The sequence below is a fragment of the Aotus nancymaae genome, unplaced genomic scaffold (genome assembly GCF_030222135.1).
Source record: "Aotus nancymaae isolate 86718 unplaced genomic scaffold, 86718_ANA_hifiasm-v0.15.2.pri h1tg000014l, whole genome shotgun sequence".
Lineage (NCBI taxonomy): Eukaryota > Metazoa > Chordata > Mammalia > Primates > Aotidae > Aotus > Aotus nancymaae.
Genome location: NW_026988425.1, coordinates 7,947,314 through 7,970,999, shown reverse-complemented (window position 1 = coordinate 7,970,999; position 23,686 = coordinate 7,947,314).

Sequence of the window (23,686 nt, the reverse complement as noted above, 5' to 3'; positions counted from 1 at the left end):
TCTTTTTTCTGCAGAATAATTTCAAATCACTTATGTAGATAATCTGTTCTCAAAGAAGTGGTATGTAAATCCCATCCCTTAAGTGTGGGCTGCACCTAGTTACTTCCTTCATAAGAGTTCAGTATGGAAAGTGGAAATAGAGTAAACTTTACAGTAGAGAAACTAGATTGACACTGTAGTAGCCAGATGATCAAGGTCAGTATCAATCAGTGGTAGTAAGTCATGTTGATAGGCTATACCTTTGATATGAAGTGGTGAGAAGGACACTTCACTTCTATCTAATCATGAGCAAAACATGAGAATAATCCCAATGGAGGAACATTCTACAAAACACCTAATCAGTATTCCTCAAAACTTTCAATGCTATCAAAAAAAAGGAGCCTGATAAATTGTCACATTCAAGGACATTCTAAAGAGACATGGCTACTAAATGTGGGACCCTGGGTGGGATTCTGGAGGAAAAAATAATCATATTAAGAAAAAAACCAAGGAAGATAGAATGAAGAATGAACTTGATTTGGTAACAGTGTGTTGATATTATTCCATTAATTGTAATAAATGTACCATACTAGTGTAAAATGTTAATAAGGGAAACTTAGAGTAGGGTATATGGAAACTCCCTGTACTAGCCTCACAATTTTTCTATAAACAGAAATGGCACGAAAAAAAAAGGTTGATTACTTTTTTAAAAAAGTCAATCCTGAGAGAAAAAAGAAAAAAAAAGACTTTATGAGCAGCAACACTGTATTTTATCTTGCTGTGGCTCAGCAAAGTCATTTTCCATTGGGCATAATCTTGAAAAGCAAATAAATAAATGTAGAGTACACTAAAAAGAAGAGGCATAATGAAGCTCTAAATGCTGCCTTTTTTCCTTGTAAGACCAAATTCCAATCAATATAACAGCAGACAAGTGCTCCTCATTGAGAGGAATCAAATTAGGTGATTTACCTTTAGTATGATAATCTTGACCTAGGGAACATTTGTGTATAATCAACTGAGAGCATCAGTCTTTAATCAAATTCAAGATGAGGCCAAATGTGTAAAATCTTCTTTGCGCTTTTGACTTTGCTAAAAGAATGATGCTTAAAGTGCCCTACTAATTTGGCGTTCCATCCCAAGATGGAGTCATCTGGGGTAAATAAACTATCCAGATTGAATAAAAGTCTGAATTGTTTCTCACTGGGGACTCTCACTGCTGGGAGTGGAGTTTCATAACACTAAGTTGAGTTCATGTAGAATATTTATCTGGTATACTCAGCTCATCTTAATAATATTAATTCTCTGGAAGGCGCTGAGAGGGAGGGAGTGGACCAGGATGAATTATCCCCATTTAACGCATCGCTGGCACACAATTGCTGTCCCAGCTCCTGCATCCTGCTCCCTCCTTCTGTTGCTCTGTTTTCTGAACACTCTCCAGACTGACATTGTTTGTGTGCCACTGACTCTCACTTTGTGTGAACGCAATAGGTGGTAAATAGGATGGCATTAAAAATGGTAGCTTATTAAATTGTGATAGAATTTTCATAGTTATCAGATAGATTTTGGTCATTCCTCTTTCAACCTTCTGTCCTCTGTCCTTATCAGGTTTGTTGGAAATAGATGCTCTGTGCCACAAAGAAAAATTCACACTGAAACAAAGGATCTTTTAGCAATGAATTTTTACTTCCTGGACAGCAGAAAGTGTACCCTCGCTACCTCACACTCTAAACTAAAACGCTATTGGCTAACAACTTAAAACTTTTCCAAGCAAGCAAAAGCAAAGGAGAGCTGGGACATGCCTGTGAGCATGTCCAGCACAGATATTCTGGTTAAAGTACAAGGACATAGAATGTACTATGTGCCTGTAAGCATGGCATGTCTAACAGCTACATGGGATAGGGCTTCACAAAGTTATTAGCACACTTATCCTTTAACAGGAAAGAAAACTTTAAAGAGGAACTTTCTTACTTCCCACAAGGTTGATGTGAAGCCTCTATTTCAGCCACGCCCTCCCATTATCCTTATTATCACAACTCCCATAACTTTTTGCAACCTTAAATCTGTGAAGGGTATTGGTATGATCATGGGCTCATTTTTCTTAAAGATGCAGGATCTAGACCAGTCACCAGCTGTGTTGCTTGGGATAAGGCCGTTAACCAAACTCAGTTGCCAACAATGCTGCTTGACAGTTGCTAAACTGAGCCAACATTACCTTAGTTTTCAATTTTGTTTGTATTCTCTAGCAGTATGTCCAGATGTAAGCAGTCTCTAAAAGCCAAATAATTGTGATCGTCCAAACATTCGCCAGTATTTTTTCTGCCACTCCACAGAAGGCTTCACGTGTCTTGATCAACATTCACAACATCCTAAGAATTAGCAATGCTTGCACTTTTGTGTGGCAGGGCAGTGCCTATGCTGAGGCGAATGTCTGCGCCACTGATTATCCGTGGCATTTCTCAGTGGGGTGGTCCACTGCTGTGGACTCTGACAGATCACTGGAGAACTTTTAGGGAGTTGCTAAATCATTTCCAGATCTCTAACAGCTTATCATTCAGGTTATTGCCTGTTGTTCTGTATACATTAAAATCAGCCTTTTCTATTCTCCAAAAGTAAAAATAATACAGTCCTTTAATAGCATATCATATGTTGGAAAACAGAAAATGCCAATTTTAGTACAATATTTTATTAAGATACCATAAAAGTAATGTTTAAAGGGGATAAAAAATGTATACCTCAAGTCTTAACCTCTGTATATAGTGAATTTCATTTTTGCACATATATATATGTATATAATTCATGTCCTTGTAATAAAGTGAACCAAAAATGTTACCTTCTTTATTTCAGTGATTATTAAGCTATAGACTTTTTCTTCTTCTTACAAAATCTTCTCAATTATTATATTCCACTAGCTAATAGTCGCTAGGACTTAAGCATTTCCTGGTGGTTAGAGAAAAACTGCAGTTCAATATTTAGAAATTTTCCCTAAAACACTCCCAGTCAGAGCTGACATCACATTTGCCTATTTCCATATATGCTTTAGAGCCATCTTTATTGCCACTTTAATAAACATATCAAAATTGTTAGTTTATCTCTAAAATGCAGCTGGCAATGTTACTTGTTTTGCTTGGAGCTGGTGGTTTTTGCTAACTGTTTCCATCATTTCCCCTGCAGTGTCTCTGAATTTTTGTCATGAAGAGAGTAGAAGTGGAGGATAGGGAATATGCATGTGATGTCAAAGCAATTGCTATTCAGGCGCCATGCCTGCCTCATTAGGAAGCTGCGGCTTCCTTAGGGCTCTGTGAAGATGAAGTGCTGTGTCCCATAATGCTGCTCACATGTTAAAATGCAGGACATTATTAATCCAGCACATCAGCATTAAAGTATAGTAGGAATACTTTAGTTATTAGAGTCTAATGAAGGATGATATATTGCTACTGTAATAGCTATGTTTCACATTATAGAGGTAAAATTCTGGTGAGGCAATACTTTAATAACTAGTAACCATTATCATGAAATTATGCAATTTTCCTTGGAATTCAGTGCCTGAAATTGCTAGGCTTCTTGCAACATCAAAACTCTTAGTCTCTGCCTTTGCATTTGTTAGTGTATATGGATTGGTTAAACTAGAAGTGCCTCCAGCTGAAAATGAAGATGTACCTTTTTTGTGGACATGAGATCAGCTTGAGGTATTTTGCTTGGCTTTTTTTCTCAGATAGCAAACTGTTGGTTTTTTATGCTTAGTCATGTTTTGGAAATATATAGTTTAATTGCATTTATGAATGAAAATCTTTATCATACTTAACAGAACAGATTAATAGTTATGTTAGTCAATTTTCACACTGCTATATACTACCTGAGACTGGGTAATTTATAAACAAAAGAGGTTTAATTGACTTACAGTTCCATACTGCTGGGCAGGTCTCAGAAAACTTACAATCATGGTGGATGGACGAGGAAGCAGACACCTTCTTCACAAAGCAGCAGGAGAGAGAGCAAGGGAGTAAAGGTGAAGTGCCACACTTTAAAACCATCAGATCTAGTGAGAACTCATTCACTATCATGAGAACAGCACAGGGAAACTGCCCCCATGATCCCATCACCTCCCACTAGGTCCCTCCCCCAAGATATGTGGATTACAATTTTGGTTAAAATTCGAGATGAGATCTGGGTGGGGACACAGCCAAACCATTTAAAGTGCTTCTGCCGATATTATCAAGGGCAGACAAAGATCCTTAGGAGTGATTGGAAGAGTGAAAGTATCTAACAGCTTTACCTGTTAGATACAAGGTTATAGATAGTAAGACCTCAAAGAGAACAGAAGTGAAATGAAACAGCAGCAACCTGAGAGCTGGGAGGCATCATCTTGAAGCAATGTAGCTGGACATCTTAGTAGGTGATATTAACAAAGGTTTGGGGATGTCAAAGGGGACACTTGCACCAGGCCACATTCTCAGAAGTGCTCTATAGTCTGGAATAATGTTCCACACAAGGATGCATGCCCAGGAGATGCTGGCCAGTGGGAAGAGTCTCCAGTTGTCCTTCCCCTCTTTGTATAGATTTACTCCAAATTAAACAGACTCCAACTCTTCTAGACCCTCCCTTCTGGGGAGAATCCTTCACTTGTAAAGTTTCTTTAATATAGATTATTACTGGGAATCCTCAGCCTTCTTCTGCCACAGTCACACTTGCCTTGGGTACCTGCCACCTCCTTTTAGCCTTAAATCTATTAACCAAGTCTCCAACTCACATTTGTGGTCCTGTTCCATCCTGGCTCTCCAAAGCTGACATCGTAGCACACACATTCTCTGCCCTGGATTCCTTGCACCTGTAAGGGTAGAATGAATAACTGGCATTATTCTTTCTTTGTCTGTCATTCAGGCATACTTCTCCAATTGCTTGTTTTTTATGGTTTTTTGTTTTTGACATTTTTTTCTGTTATTACATTTTTGGTTTTTTTAGATTTCTTTTTTACTTAGATAAATCCACATGTCTTCTCACATAAGGCTTTTTATTAGTAATTAGAAAAGCCTTCCCTATTTCAAGGTTGTTTTTAACTACATCATATGTTTTTCTAATATGTTTATGGTTTTAATTTTTAAGTGACTTTTGATATATCTGGAATTTATTTTAGTGTAAGTGCTAAGCTGTGGATTCAACTTTTGTTTTCAGATAGCTAGAGAGTTGTCTTGATGACACTTATTTACTAATCTACATTTGCCCAGTGATTTAAAAGTGAAATTTATTTTGTTTACTAAATTCCTATACTTTTTAGTTTATCTCTAGATCCTGAATTATGCTCTATTGATTGTTTAGTCTCTTCATGCCGTGGTGTCACACTTTTGTTGCTGTTGTTGTTTGAGACAGGGGTCTTGCTCTGTTGCCCAGGCTAGAATGCAGTGGCACAATCTCAGCTCACTTCAACCTCCACCCCCTGGGCTTAAGCGATTCTCCTGCCTCAGCCTCCCAAGTAGCTGGAACCACAGGTGGGCTCAACCATGCTTGACTAATTTTTCGATTTTTTGTAGAGATGAGGTTTTGCCATATTGTACAGGTGGGTCTTGAACTCCTGAGCTCAAGAGATCTGCTCACCTCAGCTTCCCAAAGTGCTGGGATTACAGGTGTGAGCCATTGTGCCCAGCCCACACTATTTTAATTAGTGTTGCTTTCTATTTTTTTAATACCAAATAGAATTAGTTCAGATTTATTACTCTGCATTTTTGCCACTGCCCTACACATTCTTGCACATTTATTTTCCCAAAGAACTTCGGAATCAACTCATGTATGTGGAAAAAAATGTTGCTTTTACATTTATTGGATGACCACTTAGTGTTCATTGAGTATATATATAGGCTAATTTATATAAACTGGCTTCTTGACACCTTGTTGATCAGGTTTTAATTTTTAATCCAGGTTTAGCATATTTATTTTCATTTAACTTCTGCTGAGTTCTTCAGTCTAATTTTAAAGTTTTATTTCTCTGCATTACATACATGCTTTGTAAAGTTTATGCTGTTATTTTATATATGTCTATTATTCTTATAAACACAATATTTTGTGCCATTAAATTTTCTAGCTGTTGCCTGCGTTTAGTTAAGCTACTGATTTTATAGTAATTTTGTATTCAGCAAATTACAGAATTCTGTAATTGATTTTCAAAAGTGTTTTTACTTGATTCTTTTATATTTACTCCCCATACAGTCCTGCTTCTTATAGCCACTTAAACCTAAGACCCATTATTTACTTGTGGGTTTTCCAACATATATGCAACATAGGTTTCTTTGTTTTCTAGCAAACATTATTTTTTATAGATGCATTAGTTTGTGAGACTACTGCTTATTTTCTGCTACATAAATTAGAAAATTGAAATTTAAGGGAAACTCATTAATAAATGATTATCTCTTCCCTAGTTCTTGCCTACCGCAAAGGAGTGTTGTGAGAATTAAATGGATTATTCCTTCAAATTAGTGTTGAGTGATACAAAGAATGATTCCACATAAATACGAAGAATTGGGGTAAAGATTTTTCTCATTAATATTCAAACACAGAGATTATAAACTAAGAATGTTAAGTGGACCTGTGTGTTTAAAGAACTGGCATTGTATCTATGAAATGGAGATGTAGGCCCTCCATAAATGACATGGATTAATACTGCAAGTGCAAGGACATGGCTTAGAGGAAAAGTCAAATATGTATTCATAAAGTCAGTGTTTTTCAAAAACAAGAGGACACAGCCAAAAAACCACGTTGAGTTTTGTGAGAATGAGCATCTAGCAGCAGGGCACATAGATATTTATTCATCGTTTGCAGCCTTCAGTGACACTAGCAGATGCCACTCTAAGCATTGCAGGTTTAAACGGTTTCACAAAGGATTTTGGTCTTATGTAATAGCTGAAGATTAGGAAATCTGCCACAAAAGTCAGGGAACCTGCCCCTGAACCTCTCAGCCTGAGGCTCTGACGTGTGTGGCTCTCAAAATCCCACCGGGATGCTTCCTTGGAACTTAGGATTCCCTGGGCACCTACTGCCTCCCTCAGACTAGCAAAGCAGATGGCTCCTAATCTCCCTTCTGCCCCTGCGTCCTTCCTCACTGGCCCCGGGAAACTGTAGTGACCCTGGTGTCTGCCCAGCAGTTCCGTTGTATCTGAATTTCTCTCTTTGTCAAATTCTAACCTGGAGCCATTCAAGAAAAGAGATTTGGAGCATTATATTTTCTGGCCTTGCTGGCAACATAGGGAAGTACTTAGAAAAGGCAGTGGTGCATATGAGCTGACCAAAGAGAGGGCCATGAATGCACGTAATAGCATGATGTGAGAGGCTCTGGGTGGGGTGTGGCTTTACTGCACACGGAGACTCGGGGACCATGTTCATCCTATGCTTTCATTAGGGGTGGCGAGTATCTGAGTTACCAGAGGCGAATCCATATGGGTCTGCAGAAACTTCAGTTCTTGCCTCCTCAGAATGATGAATGCGACCGAGAGGTATAAGGCAGAAAAAGAGACCAAGGCAAGTTTCAGAGCAGGAATGGAAGTTTACTAAAAAGCTTTAGAGCAGGAAAGTACACTTGGAAGAGACCCAAGAAGGGACCTTGGAGGTAAAGTGTGGCATTTGACCTTTTGACTTGGGGTTTTATATGTTGGCATACTTCTGTGGTCTTGCATCCCCTTTTCCTTTGTTCTTCCCTTAGGGTGAGCCACCCTCATGCATGGTGCCCTCCTTGTACCTGGGAGGTGAGCATGTGCAGTGTGTTTAGGAAGTTGCATGCATGCCCACTTGAGGCTTTCTTCCCTTTTCTGGAGGAATGCCCCTGGAAGGTCATAGTCATACTCTGCCATTTTTGTCTCTTAATGAGCATGCTTGAGCTCACTTGCCCAATTCCTGAGATTCTACTGGAAGCTGCTGATTACCAATTTTAAGCGTTTTTATCAATGGGGGAATTGCCTGTCTCTGGTACTGGCTACAACAAATTATCATTTTAGAAAGCCATTGTGACAATTGCTAAACCACCAGGAAACTGCCTCTCCCTGGCTTCAGCTGTGACCAATCATCCTTTTAGAGAGCCAGTGATAACTGCCAGACCATCAGCTGATGGTGGTCTGACATTCCTGGTTGGCTTGTTTGGGCCCTTTCCTGCCTGACTTATGCCTGATTAACTATCTGTTGTAACACCTTCCCCATCCCCTTGTGCCTGAGTCCTCATTCAGCAGCTGATGGGTTGAATGACATATCTGCTTCTCAGCTCCCTGGGGCTAGAAATGACCACATTACTTCCACCCATATCCAACAGACAGAAACAGGTTCACATCCCCATATGTCTACAAAGGGGGCTTAAGAAGGTGTATTCCCTGATGTGAAGCTACTCCCCAGTGACCATTCCATACGATAGAAAAGGGGACAGTGATACTGGTGCATAGAGCCTAAGAAATACAGGATCAAAACACAAACATTAAAGTCCACTTTGATATTACATTTTTAAAACTTAATCTTGAGATCAATATGCAACATGAATTAATACTTCCTCAACATAGTTATATGCTTGATACCTTAGATTGTTCTTAATATTTAAAACATGGTATTTTATACTTTTGAATATGCTTGAATTTTGCACAGGACAAAAATATTGGCTAAAAGAAACCTAAGTTCATTACACATTTTTATTAAACTAAGGTATTATCTATCTTTTGTCTTCTGTTGTTATAATTCACACTGGCCATGAGTCCACAAGGAATGGCCTTAGTGTTCTGAATCTTTTGGAGAATGATACCTCATGAAAAGTGATGAAAAGGGTATTAAAGTCCCAATGAAATACACTTCTCATTAATATTTACTTAAATTTCTACAAATATGTGTACCTTGAGTTGTTGACTAAATAGACTCAACTCTGAGAAGCTGCTTGAACTATCTCTGCCCTAGTGACTGTATTCTATGTGTTTGAGGTTTGAATGTCTTTAGCCGGAATTTCAGCACCATGTGAGGCAGTAGCTTGTGTGCCTGTGTTTGGCTATTAAAGTAAAAGACCTTCGGCTTGCCCTATTTGGAACAGTCTGTAGTCACCCAATGTTGTGCTAAGAGTGCTTTGTCATTAAGGAGAAAATAAACAAGTGCTCTTCTGAACCAACTTCTATTTAAGTCACTTAGCCAAGAGACTTTTAGGAGTTGACTTAAGCCAGGAAAGTGATATAACTTTTATCCCTAAAAACAGTTTGACTGAATATTAAATGAATTAATGTTTATTTATCTGCCTTTGGCCTAGGATTTCTGAAGCCAGATGTTTCCACCTCTTGCACTTAACGATGGCTGGTGCATTTATTTCAGTGAATGAATGGAAGGCAGAAAAGACACAGTGAGAACGTTGACCCATGCACCTGCTAAAGGGATCTTAAATATACATTCATTAATATAATGCAGCTGCCTTCTTTGTCCTTTACAATCCACGAAATTCTAACCAGTTTCACACCACTGTCATCATCCGGTCACCTACAAAATAAGTTTTGAATTAAGTTTGAAAATCACATGGGTTTCTTTTCTTTTCTTTTAATTTTGTTTTGTTTTTTTTTGAGATGGAGTCTCGCACTGTTGCCTGGCCTGGAGTGCAATGGAGCAACCTCAGCTCACTGCAACCTCCACCTCGTGGGTTCATATGATTCTCCTGCTTCAGCCTCCCGAGTAGGTGGGATTACAGGCGCACACCACCACACTCAGCTAATGTTTTGTATTTTTAGTAGAGACACGGTTTCACTATTTTGGCCAGACTGGTCTCAAACTTCTGAGCTCATGATCATCCCACCTCAGCCTCCCAAAGTGCTGGGATTACAGGTGTGAACCACCACTGCACCTGACCCACATGGATTTTTACAGCAGAAAAAAAATTATTAGAGATTCATGTGTTTCCCCAGACTGCCATTACTGGTCAAAGATTAATTAGTTTTATTATATACTTCTGTTTCCATTGAGCTGTGCCTAAATAGACTCAGCTCTGGGAAGCTGCTTAAACTATCTCTGCTCTAGTGACTGTCTTCTATGTGTTTGAGGTTTGAGTATCTTTAGCCAGAATTTCAGCACCATGTGAGGCAGTAGGTATACCTGTGACAAGGATATTTTATGGATCATATATTTTCACACATTTTTTTCATTCTAAAATAAGCTTGGCACAAAAGGCCTCACAATGTAGGCAGCATTACCATAAAATTTTAGACAGAGTGTACTTAAAAGTTCGTAAAACCAGATGATGATAAGAATAGCACATTTTCACATAATTAGAGATTTACTGCAGTATTATAATTTCATTTCCACAAAGCAACCTTTCAGGCAAGGGGTTTTCAAGCATGTAATTATGAAATCCAGTTCAAAATGCCAAATGGAAGTGGCATGTATAGAATTTCTGAATAGTTTTGTCAGGCACAATCTGGGCTTATAGGTAATTGGGAAGTATTATAGCGCTTGGCACTTTGTGTGTCTATAAAGGAAGCCTGGAATGACAAAAGAAGTAATAGAACATAAGTGAATTCCTCCAAGTGATAACCCAAAGTGAACTTGAGTTTCCTCCTTGAACGTACAGACCTGTAATAAGGGTGTGTTGCTGGGTCATCGGCCCCTCTGCTACAGTGCGCTGCCATGTCGAATCAGTTCCTCAGTTACTACCAACTGTGCTTGACAGTCACAGAGTCCATTTCTCAGCATGTACTGCATCATTCACAGCTGCCATAGGTTGCATTGTGCTGAATCCCCTCAACATTTCTATTGAAGCCATAATACCTGGTACCTCTTAATGCGACCTTATTTGCAGATAGAGTCATTGCAGATATAATTAGTTAAGATGAGGTCATACTGGAGTAGGGTGGACCCTAACCTGATATGAATACATGCTGAATGGTTGTCATGTGACGTCACATTTGATCTTCATCTGTGGGGATTCAACCAGCTGATGATGCAGCTGATGGGATTTCAGATTCCATGCACAGGAAAATAAACTAAATTGCACTCATTTTTGCATTGATAACTGCATTTGAAACCACACAGTTTAGAGAGAAAATAGTCTAATTGGAGCATATTTTTGGAGCATGTTTTTAAAACAGCCATTGTTTCTTGCAGCACTATTCACAAAGCCAAGACATGGAAACAACACAAGTGTCCCTCAAGGGATAAGTGGGTCAAGAAAACGGGGTATAAAAACAAAGGAATACTATTCAGCCACAAAAAAGTACGAAATCCTATCACTTGCATCGACATGGATGAAGCTGGAGGACATTATGTTACGTGAAATAAGCCAGGCACAAAGACAAATACGGCATGATTGCTCTCATTTTTGGCATCCAGAGAAGTGATCTCTCATAGAATTAGGGACTAGAATTGTGATTACCAGAGGCTGGGGAGAATAGGGGGAAGGGCAATGAGGGAGAGATTAGTCAACTGGTACAAAGCTACCGGTAGACAGGAGGAATTAGTTCTGGTATTTTATTGCACAATCATGTGCCTATGCTTAACAGTATTGTATGTCAAAATTGCTAGAAGAAAGGATTTGGATTTTCTCACCACAAAGAAATGATAAATGTATAAGGTGGTGGATATGTAAATCACCCTGGTTTGGCTATTCCACAATGTATACTCATATTGAAACATCACATTGTATCCCTTAAATAGGTTCAATTATTATGTGTCAATTAAAAAGAAAATTAAAAAAAGAAAAGAGGTGCTTGAAGAAAAGGTGCCTTATTCTGTTCTAAAATCCACTCCAGTGAAACTCCACCATTGGCTCTGTCATCACATCGGAGACTTCCTCATTCTGCCTCTGGCCTCCCCTGCCGTCACACCTTTGTCACTCTGGCATGTGACAGCACGGCTTGCAAATAACTGAAGGCCATTCACCCCATCTTCCCTTCGGCTAAGCAACCCCCACCTCCGCCGAGTTCATTCAGTATTTCTTACGAGAAGTGGTCTATGGAAAGGACTGACCTGTAAACTCTCCTCTAATTTTAGTGTTTTGTTTTTAAAGGAAGATGTTTACATCCTGTGAATTATCTCTAACTCTCTTACAGAAAAGATCTTGGTGGGACAGGAAGGGGAGAGGGGAGGGGGCTTGCTATAGTGGATCTCTAACTCCTCAGATCTACATCATATTTATCTTGGACTGAAAATGGTTTTAAATTCTCAGTAGCCAGAGTTTGGCTCTTGAAAAAATAGAAGAACCATATTATAGCTAAAATATTGTAGCTGATATTGATTCCAGGAAATTTCCAGAACTGCAGCAGTGTTTAATTTTATTATAAAACCAGTTATGGTTCCTTTCTCCCAAAACTGCTACTGAAAAGGGAAAAGTTTTCCCTCATCCTCCTCACAGGGTGTGGGACAAGCTGTGGCTCACTTCTTTGGTCCCCCACAAACCCCTAGGGGGAGCACACACACAGGCCAGTCATGGGGAGAAGCTTTGGGTTCTGACCCAATAGCGTTGTCTAGGGCTGAGTGTTTACAGTTCCCACAGCCCCAGTGGGCGTCTGCTACAGTGTGCTCGTTCAGCTTAGCCCTCTGCAGGTGGCTTGTGATAACTGGCTCAGTTAGACCCGCTGCCTTATGGTAAGGACAGAGGGCTTTCTGTATCCCAGGGTTCTTGTCAATGTACCAGAAAAATTGGTCACACATGGGTTTGGAGAATGAGTAGAAGGTTTTATTGAATAGTGGAGATAGCTCTCAGCAGATGGATGGGGAGCCAGAGAGTGGATGGAGTGGGAAGATAATCATCCCCCGGCTTTGTGCTGCTCAGTGACCGAGGTCTCCTCCAACCACCCTCGGCCAAATTACCCTCAGCATCCATGTTGTTCCACCATGGATGACCTGTTGGCATCTGTATGTTCTGCCACTGGGTTCTTCTCGACATCCAGCTGCTTGTGTGTGTGCCCGCCGGGATCTCAGGGTTTTTATAGGCACAGTACAGGGGGCATGGCAGGCCAGAGTGCTCTTGGAGAATGCAACATTTGGGTGCAAAAACAGGAGTGCCTGTCCTCACCTAGGTCCATGGACACAAGCCCAAGAGTGTAGCCCTCTGCAGGGACACACCCTCTTCTCTACCTGGCACTTACCTGCCCTCATCCCTTATCACTCCTGAAAATGAAACTAAGAAGTTGATAGCAAATACTGAGTTTAGGATTTACCAGGCAATACCTGGTAATAACAGGTATTTAGCATGTGAACTGTTTTATACACATTTTCACATTTAATTCTCACACAACCTTGATTTCAATATATTTCATTTTTGACAGAGAAATAAGCTTGGTAATCAGTGCAAAATTATTTAAATAACTAAAAGCAGGACTGGAATTCAAGCCAAGGTCTGGGCATCTCTGGAGTCCACTTGACAATGTGCAGTTCGTCTCGGGTGTCTTAGACATTCGAAGCTCTGTTTAGATGGATTCTGAATCTGCCTCAGTGTCGGATAACATTCATGGAAGTCATTCAAGCTTATCATAATGTTAGGTATAGTATCCTACAAATGGGGGTATGGAAATTGCACTTTATATTATTTAAATTTTAAACCTACCATTGTAGCTGTCCATTTGAAGTAAAGAAAGCAAAGCAGCATTTGAGATTGTGAACATTCTCACCTGTGGGCCTATTGTATGAGATCCAATCTTTCTGTGATTCTCCTAGAAGATGGACCATGAGGATGTTGGTGCGCTCTAGGGCTGGAGATCAGGAAGATTTTGAGGAGGAGGAAAGCAATGAAGAGGCTGAGTTCTCATCCCCCCAAGGTCAAGTGGGCCTGATGTGTCATGCAGACAGGGACTGCCCTTTATTTCTCCTGGAGGGTAATATGGGGATTGGGGGAAGCAGGAGGTGACACATTAGCATGCCATGGAAGTCAGCCAGAGAACTGCTTCTGCACATTAAATAGAATTGGAAGTCACTCCCCTGCTGTACATATCATAAGTTATCTTAGATGTCAGTAAATGATCACTAGAGAGGTTGTTGTGAAGGGGTTGGAATATCTTTATTATTATTATACTTTAAGTTCTGGGATACATGTGCAAAACGTGCAGGTTTGTTACATAGGTATACACAGGCCATGGTGGTTTGCTGCACCCATCAACCTGTCATCTACATTAGTTATTTCTTCTAATGCTATCACTCCCCTACCCCTCCACCACCCAACAGGCCCCAGCGTATGATGTTCCCCTCCCTGTGTCCATGTGTTCTCATTGTTCAACTCCCACTTATGAGTGAGAACATGCAGTGTTTGGTTTTCTGTTCTTGTGTTAGTTTGCTGATAATGATGGTTTCCAGCTTCATCCATGTCTCTGCAAAGGACATGAACTCATCCTTTTTTATGGCTGCATAGTATTCCATGGTGTATGTGTGCCACATTTTCTTTATCCAGTCTATTTCTGATGGGCATTTGAGTTGGTTCCAAGTCTTTGCTATTGTGAACAGTGCTGCAACAAACATACATGTGCATGTGTCTTTATAGTAGAATCAGTTATAATCCTTTGGGTATATACCTAGAAATGATATTGCTGGGTCAAATGGTATTTCTGGTTCTAGATCCTTGAGGACTCACCACACTGCTTTCCACAATGGTTAAACTAATTTACACTCCCATCAACAGTGTAAAAGTCTTTCTATTTCTCTACATTCTCTCCAGCATCAGTTGTTTCCTGACTTTTGAATGATCACCATTCTAACTGACATAAGATGGCATTTCATTGTGGTTTTGATTTGCATATAATGACTAGTAATAATTAGCTTTTTTCATATGTTTGTTGGCTGCATAAATGTCTTCTTTTGAGAAGTGTCTGTTCTTGTACTTTGCCCACTTTTTGACGGTGTTGTTTGTGTTTTTCTGGTGAATGTGTTTAAGTTCTCTGTAGATTCCAGATATTAGTCCTTTGTGAGACAGATGGATTGCAAAAATTTTTTCCCATTCTGTGGGTTGCCTGTTCACTCTGATGATCATTTCTTTTGCTCTGCAGAAACTCTTTAGTTTAATTAGATCCCATTTGTCAATTTAGGCTTTTGTTGCCATGGCTTTTCATGTTTTAGTCATGAAGCCTTTGCCCATGCTTATGTCCTGAATGACAATACCTAGGTTTCCTTGTAGAGTTTTTATGGTTCTAGGTCCTATATTTAAGTCTTTAATCTGTCTTGAGTTAATTTTTGTAAAGGGTGCAAGGAAGGGGTCCATTGTCAGTTTTGTGCATATGGCTAGCTGGTTTTCCCAACACCATTTATTAAATAGGGAATGCTGTCCCCATTACTTTTGTCAGTTTTTTCAAAGATCGAATTGTTATAAATGTGTGGTATTATTTCTGAGGCCTTTGTTCTGTTTCGTTGGCCTATATATCTGTTTTGGTCTCAGTACCATGCGATTTTGGTTACTGTAGTCTTGTAATATATTTTGAAGTTAGGAGATCCAAGATGGCTGATCACTAGCAGCTCAGGCTCGTAGTTCCCAGTGAAAGCGCAGAGAGGACGCCACACTTTCAGATGAATATTTGTTGCTCATGGACCAGGAGATTCCCAGCAGAGGAGCCCCACATGTCACCAGGGCGACTCTTGTGGCCGGTGCAGTGGTTTTGCTGGTGCCTTAGCGTGCCAGTTTTTGGTGCAGAGTCCAGAGATTCCCGGGCAGAAAAGCACCATCAATCTTAACACCGCTATTTTGGCGGGCGCAGTGGATTGCTCAGATTTCGGCGCTGGGAATCAACAAGTTGGACGTCTGCTCAGAGACCTAGTTAGAAAGTCGGTAATTACAAAGACAGTAGACGGATAAATATATAATGAAAGGAAGAAATCAGCGTGAAAAGGCAGAGAATACTCAAAATCAGAATGCTTCTCCCTCTACAGGGGATCACAATTCCTCATCAGTAACGGAACAAGGCTTAATAGATTACGAGTGTGCTCCAATAACAGAAGCAGTTTTCAAAACGTGGGTGATAAGAAACTTCTGTGAATTAAAAGAACTTGTTCTAACCCAGTGCAAAGAAACTAAGAACCTTGAAAAAAGGTTTGACAAAATGCTAACGAGAATGGACAATTTAGAGAGGAATGTAAGTGAATTGATGGAGCTGAAAAACACAACACGAGAACTTTGCAAAGCATGCACAAGTTTAAACAGTCGAATTGATCAAGTAGAAGAAAGGATATCAGAAGTTGAAAACCAGCTCAGTGAAATGAAACGAGAAGACAAGATTGGAGAAAAAAAGGATGAAAAGGAATGAGCAAAGTCTCCAGGAAATATGGGACTATGTGAAAAGACCTAATTTACGTTTGATAGGTGTACCTGAATGTGACGAAGAGAATGAATCCAAGTTGAAAAATACTCTTCAGGATATCATTCAGGAAAACTTTCCCAACCTGGCAAGGCAGGGTAATATTCAACTCCAGGTAATACAGAGAACACCACAAAGATATTATTCAAGAAGACCAACCCCAAGGCACATAATCGCCAGATTTATTAGGGTTGAAATGAAGGAGAAAATACTAAGGGTAGCCAGAGAGAAAGGTCAGGTTACCCATAAAGGGAAACCTATCAGACTTACAGCAGATCTCTCAGCAGAAACCCTATAATCCAGAAAAGAGTGGGGACCAATATTTAACATCCTTAAAGAAAAGAACTTTCAACCCAGAATTTCCTATCCAGCCAAACTAAGCTTTATAATCGAAGGAAAAATTAAATCCTTTGTGAACAAACAAGTACTTAGAGAGTTCACCACCACCAGGCCTGCTTTACAAGAGCTTCTGAAAGAAGCACTATACATATAAAGGAACAACAAATATCAACCTTTCCAAAAACATATCAAAAAGAAAAGAACATTAACACAACAAAAAATTTACACTAACTAATGGGCAAAACAGCCAGCTAGCATCAAATGCCAGGATTAAAGTTATATATATTCTAATCGGATAAAAAGCCAAAACCCATTGGTATACTGCATCCAGACCCATCTCACATGCAACGATACACAAAGACTCAAAACAAAGAGAAGGAGGAAGATTTATCAACCAATCAGAGAGTAAAAATAAACAAGTAAATAAAAAGCAGGAGATGCAATTCTCGCCTCTGATAAAGTAGACTTTAAAGCAACAAAGAGCAAAAGAGGCAAAGAAGGACATTACATAATGGCAAAAGGATCAATGTAACAAGAAGAGCTAACGATTTTATAGATCAACGAGACAGAAAATTAACAAGGACATCCAGGACTTGAACTCAGACCCGGAACAAGTAAACTTAATAAACATTTATAGAACTCTCCACTCCAAATACATAAAACATACATTACCACCTCACAGCTATTCCATAAGTGACTACATAATTGGAAGTAAATCACTCCTCAGTAATCGCATAGCATTTCATAGGTTTAAATGAAATATTGGTTGGCTGCTCGTTTGTTATTTTCTTCCCTTATTCCTTCCTGTTTACATCAAGTATAATTACTGGTATAAAATAGGTTTTCAATACCCATTACTAAAATGCATTCTAGCCTGGGCAAGAAAGCAATACTCTCATTCTCTCTCTCTTTCTCTTCCTTTTTCCTCCTCTTCATTATTCTTTTTCTTCCTTTCTTTCGGAAAAAAAATGAAGTTAGGTAGCGTGATGTCTCCAGCTTTGTTCATTTTGCTTAGAATTGTCTTGGCTATACAGGCTCTTTTTTGGCTATATATGAAATTTAAAATAGTTTTTTCTAAATCTGTGAAGGATGTCGATGGTAGCTTGATGGGGATTGCATTTAATCTATAAATTACTTTGGGTAGTATGGCCATTTTCATAATATTAATTATTCCTATCCATGAGCATGGATGTTTCTCCATTTGTTTGTGTACTCTTTTATTTCCTTGAGAAGTGGTTTGTAGCTGTCCTTGAAGAGGTCTTTCATGTCCTTTGTAAGTTGTATTCCTAGATATTTTATTCTCTGTTTAGCAATTGTGATTGGGAGTTCACTCATGATTTGACTCTTTGTTGCCTATTATTGAGGTATAGGAATGCTTGTGATTTTTGCACCTTGATTTTGTATCCTGAGATTTTGCTGAAGTTGCTTATCAGCTTAAGGAGACTTTGCACTGAGATGATGGATTTTCTAAATATACAATCATGTCATCTGCAAACAGAAAGACTTGGACTTCCTCTCTTCTATTTGAATGCTATTTCTTTCTCTTGCCTGATTGACCTGGCCAGAACTTCCAATACTTTGTTGAATATGAGTGGTGAGAGAGGGCATCCTTGTGTTGTGCCAGTTTTCAAAGGGAATGCTTCCAGCTTTTGCACATTTGGGATGATAATGGTTATGGATTTGTCATAAATAACTCTTATTATTTTGAGACATGTTCCAATAATATCTAATTTATTGAGAGGTTTTAGCATGAAAGCGTGTTGGATTTTATTGAAAACCTTTTCTACATCTATGGAGATAATCATGTGGTTTTTGTCATTGGCTCTGTTTATGAGAGGGCTTATGTTGATTGATTTGCATATGTTGAACCAGCCTTAAATCCCAGGGATGAAGTCAACTTGATCATGGTGGATAAGCTTTTTGGTATGCTGCTGGATTTGGTTTCCCAGTATTTTATTGAGAATTTTTGGCCGGGTGTGGTGGCTCACGCCTGTAATCCCAGCTACTCAGGAGGCTGAGGCAGGAGAATTGCCTGAACCCAGGAGGCAGAAGTTGTGGTGAGCCGAGATCACGCCATTGCACTCCAGCCTGTGTAACAAGAGCGAAACTCTGTCTCAAAAAAAAAAAAAAAAGAAAAGAAAAAAAGAGAATTTTTGCATTGGTGTCATAGGGATATTGGCATAAAATTTTCTTTTTTTGTTATGTCTCTGCCAGGTTTTGATATCAGGATGATGCTTGCCTCATAGAATGAGATACAGAGGAGTCTCTCTTTTTCTTGTGTTTGGAATAGTTTCATAAGAAATTGTACTAGCTTCTCTTTGTACCTCTGGTAGAATACAGCTATGAATCCATCTGGTCCTAGGCTTTTCTTGGTTGGTATGCTATGAATTATTGCCTCAGTTTCAGACCTTGTTATTGGTCTATTCATGAATTTAAATTCTTCCTCGTTTAGTCTTCAGACAGCATATGTGTCCAGGGATTTGTCCATTTCTTCTAGATATTATAGCATATTTGTATAGAGGTGTTTATAGTATTCTCTGATGGCAGTTTGTATTTCAGTGAGATCAGTGGTGATATCCCCTTTATCATTTTTTATTGCATCTATTTGATTCTTCTCTCTTTTCTTCCTTATTAGTCTGGCTTGCAGTCTATGTATTTTTTTTTAAACTTTTCAAAATACCAGCTCCTGGATTAATCAACTTTTGAAGGGTTTTTCATGTCTCTATCTCCTTCAGTTCTGCTCTCATCTCAGTTATTTCTTGTCTTCTGCTAGCTTTTGAATTTGTTTGCTCTTGCTTTTTTTAGTTCTTTTAATTGAGAGGTTAAGGTGTTGATTTTAGATCTTTTCTGCTTTCTCCTGTAAGCATTTAGTGCTATAAATTTTCCTCTCAACACTGCTTTAGCTGTGTCCCAGAGACTCTGGTATGTTGTGTTTTTGTTCTCATTGGTTTCAAATAACTTCTTTATTATTGCCTTAATTTCATTATTTACGCAGTAGTCATTCAGGAGTAGGATATTCATTTTCCATGTAGTTGTGTGGTTTTGAGTGAGTTTCTTAATCCTGAGTTCTAATTTGATTGCACTGTGTTTTGAGAGACTGTTATGATTTCCATTCTTTGACATTTGCTGAGGAGTGTTTTACTTCCAATTATGTAGTAAGTTTTAGAATAAGTGTGATGTGGTGCTGAGAAGACTGTATATTCTGTTGATTTGGGGTGGCGAGTTCTGTAGATGTTTATCAGGTCCACCTGGTCCAGAGCCGAGTTCAAGTCCTAAATATCCTTGTTAATTTTCTGTGTTTTTTATCTATTATTGATAGTGGGGTGTTAAAGTCTCCCACTATTATTGTGTGGGACTCTAAGTCTTTTTGTAGGTCTCTAAGAACTTCCTTTATGAACATGGGTGCTCCTGTATTGGGTGCACATATATTTGGGATCATTAGTTCTCCTTGTTGCATTGATCCTTACCATTATGTAATTCCCTTCTTTGTCTTTTTTGATCTTTGTTGCTTTAAAGTCTGTTCTAAGAGAATAGGATTGCAATCCCTGCTCTTTCTTTGCTTTTCATTTGCTTGGTAAATCTTCCTCCCTCCTTTTATTTTCAGCCTATGTGTGTCTTTGCACATAAGATGATTCTCCTGAATATGGTACACTGATGGATCTTGACTCTTAATCCAATCTGCCAGTCTGTGTCTTTTAATTGGGGCATTTAGCCCATTTACATTTAAGTTTAATATTGTTATGTGTGAATTTGATTCTGTCATTATGATGCTAGCTGGTTATTTTGCTCATTAGTTGATGCAGTTTCTTCATTGTATCGATGGTCTTTACAATTTGATGTTTTTGCAGTGGCTGGTACTTTTCTTTTTCTTTCCATATTTAGTGCTTCCTTCAGGAGCTCTTATAGGGCAGGTCTGGCAGTTACAAAATCTCTCGGCAATTGCTTGTCTGTAAAGGATTTTATTTATCCTTCATTTATGATGGTTATTTTGGCTGGTTATAAAATTCTGGGTTGAAAAGATTTTTCTTTAAGAATATTGAATATTGGCCCCCACTCTCTTCTGGTTTATAGGGTTTCTGCAGAGAGATCTGCTGTTAGTCTGATGGGCTTCCCTCTTTGGGTAACCCAACCATTCTCTCTGGCTACCTTTACTATTTTTTCTTTCATTTCAACCCTGGTGAATCTGATGATTATGTGTCTAGGGGCTGTTCTTCTCAAGGAGTATCTTTGTGGTGTTCTCTGTATTTCTTGTATTTGAATGTTGGTCTGTCTTGTTAGTTCAGGGACGTTCTCCTGGATAATATCCTGAAGAGTGTTTTCCAACTTGATTCCATTTTCTCCATCACTTTCAGGTACATCAATTAAATGTAGGTTTAGTCTTTTCACATAGTCCCATATTTTTGGGAGGCTTTGTTCATTCCATTTTATTGTTTTTTTCTCTAATCTTGTCTTTAAACTTTATTTCATTAAGTTGATCTTCAATCTCTGATATCCTTTCTTCCACTTGATTGATTTGGCTATTGATATTTGTGTATTTTTCACAAAGTTCTCCTGCTGTGTTTTTTAGGTCCATTAGGTCATTTATATTCTTCTCTAAACTGGTTATTCTAGTTAGCAATTCCTCTAACCTTTTTTCAAGGTTCTTACCTTCCTGGCATTGGGTTAGAAAATGCTCCCTTAGCTTGGAGGAGTTTGTTATTAACCACCTTCTGAAGCCTACTCCTGTCAAATTGTCAAACTTTCTCCATCCAGTTTTGTTCCTTTGCTGGCGAGGAGTTGCAATACTTTGGAGGAAAAAGGCATTCTGGTTTTTGGAATTTTCAGGCTTTTTGTGCTGGTTTTTCCTCATCTTCATAGATGTATCTACTTTTTGTCTTTGCTGTTGGTGACCTTCAGATGAAGTTTTTTCATGGTTGTCCTTTTTGTTTATGTTTATGCTATTGCTTTTTGTTTGTTAGTTTTCTTTCTAACAGTGAGGCCCCTCTTTTGCAGATCTGCTGGAGTTTGCTGGGGGTCCACTCCAGACCCTGTTTGCCTGGGTATCACTAGTGGAGGCTGCAGAATAGCAACGATTGATGCCTATTTTTTCCTCTGGTAGCTTCATCCCAGAGGGGCACCCCCCAGATGCCAGCTGGAGCTCTCCTGTATAAGGTGTCTGTCGACCCCTGCTGGGAGATGTCTCCCAGTCAGGTGGCTTGGGGATCAGGGACCCAATTGAGGAGGCAGTCTGTGCCTTAGCAGAGCTTGAGCACTGTGCTGTGAGATCTGTTGCTCTCTTCAGAGCCAGCAGGCAGGAACATTTAAGTCTAGATGAAACTACACCCACAGCCACCCCTCCCTCCAAGTGCTTTGTCCTAGGGAGATGGGTTTTATCTATAAGTCCCTGACTGGGGCTGCTGCTGTTCTTCCAAAGATTCCCTGCCCAGAGAGGAGGAATCTAGAGAGGCAGTCTGGCTACAGTGACTTTGAGGAGCTGAGCTGGGTTCCACACAGTTCGAACTTCCTGATACTTTGTTTACACTGTGAAGGGAAAACTCTTCAAACCTCAGTAATGGCAGATGCCCTTTCCCCTACCAAGCTCGAGCATCCCAGGTTAACTTCAGACTGCTGTGCTGGCAGCAAGAATTTCAAACCAGTGGATCTTAGCTAGCTGGACTCTGTGTAAGTGGGATCTGCTGAGCTAGACCACTTGGCTCCCTGGATTCAGTCCCCTTTCCAGGTAAGTGAACTGTTCTGTCTTGCTGGTGGTGTAGGCACCCAAGGGAATCTCCTGGTCTGTGAGTTGTGAAGACCATGGGAAAAGCATACTATCTGGGCCAGAGTGCACTGCATCCCTCACAGCACAATCCTTCACGGCTTCTCTTGGCTAGGGACGGGAATTACCTGACCCTTTGTGCCTCCTGAGTGAGACAACACCCCACCCTGCTTTGGCTCACCCTCCATGGGCTGCACCCACTGTCCAACCAGTCACAATGAGATGAGCCAGGTACCTCAGTTGGAAGTGCAGAAATCACCCACCTTCTGCATTGATCTCTCTGGGAGCTGCAGACCAGAGTTATTCCTATTCAGCCGTCTTGCCAGCCACTTCAGGAATTTCATTTCATTTTTCTCTCATTTGTAGGAAAAAAAAGTTTTGTTAGTGACTGGTTGGGTGCTTTTAATTTTTCTATGAATTCTCTAGGAGGTAATTCTGTACAATAATGGGAAATAAAATTATTCATTTATGGGGCTTTAGTCTTTGTTCCTGTTAAATCACTTTCATGCTCTTGCTTTAAGGAAGTTTCAGAAGTCCTTTTTCTGAGTTTTTGATAGATGCTGTGTTTTCCTTCAAAATTATTGTCTGTGTTGCTAGTGCTTAGGATACATTAAATATGAGTGAAAGCTGTCCTATTTCCCATTGCCAACTTCTTGCTGTGTTGTAATTATCTGGTTTGGGAAGACATAGAAAGGAAATGTGCTCACTTGAGAACAGAGAACAGTAAAATGGCTCCAGTTCGCACAGCATGTTAGTGTCAGGATTTGGGTGGAAAGGAAGGAAAGCCTGTGCCAGTGGCTCTAAGATACTTTCCTTCTTCTGCAGAGCTATGTTCTCAGGTCTCTAGACCTTGTTCAAAGCTGTCTGGAGACCAGATGCCGCTCCAGAGAATGTGCTGCATTTGTTTGCGTGTAGGAATTTATCCTTTCATTTAATTTAGAAATGGGGCATGCTGCAGTGGTTCCGTATGGAACACTAAAATCAGAGAGCTGTGAAGCATGAGATCCTCTGCCTAATTCATCATTGGTCTTCACCACCATCACTCCGACACAGAACATCTGTTCAGGACCTGGGGGGCCCCACATCACCACCTCCCCAAACCAGTGGGAGAACCACAGGCCTTCCTCTGGACAGGCCCAAAGGAGACCCTGAGGAGTTTCCTTTTGGGAGCAGGTGTTTCTTATCTGCCATTAGTGTGACTTAGAAATATAGAGAAAAACAGGCAAAGGGAAAAAGTGACCAACCATGACGCTTGCTGAGTCTCCTAACACTCAAAACTTAGTTGGTTATTGTTGTGACTGATACTAAAATATATGAAATCTATGATTTCAATGGGACTGATGTGTTATTTTAGCTA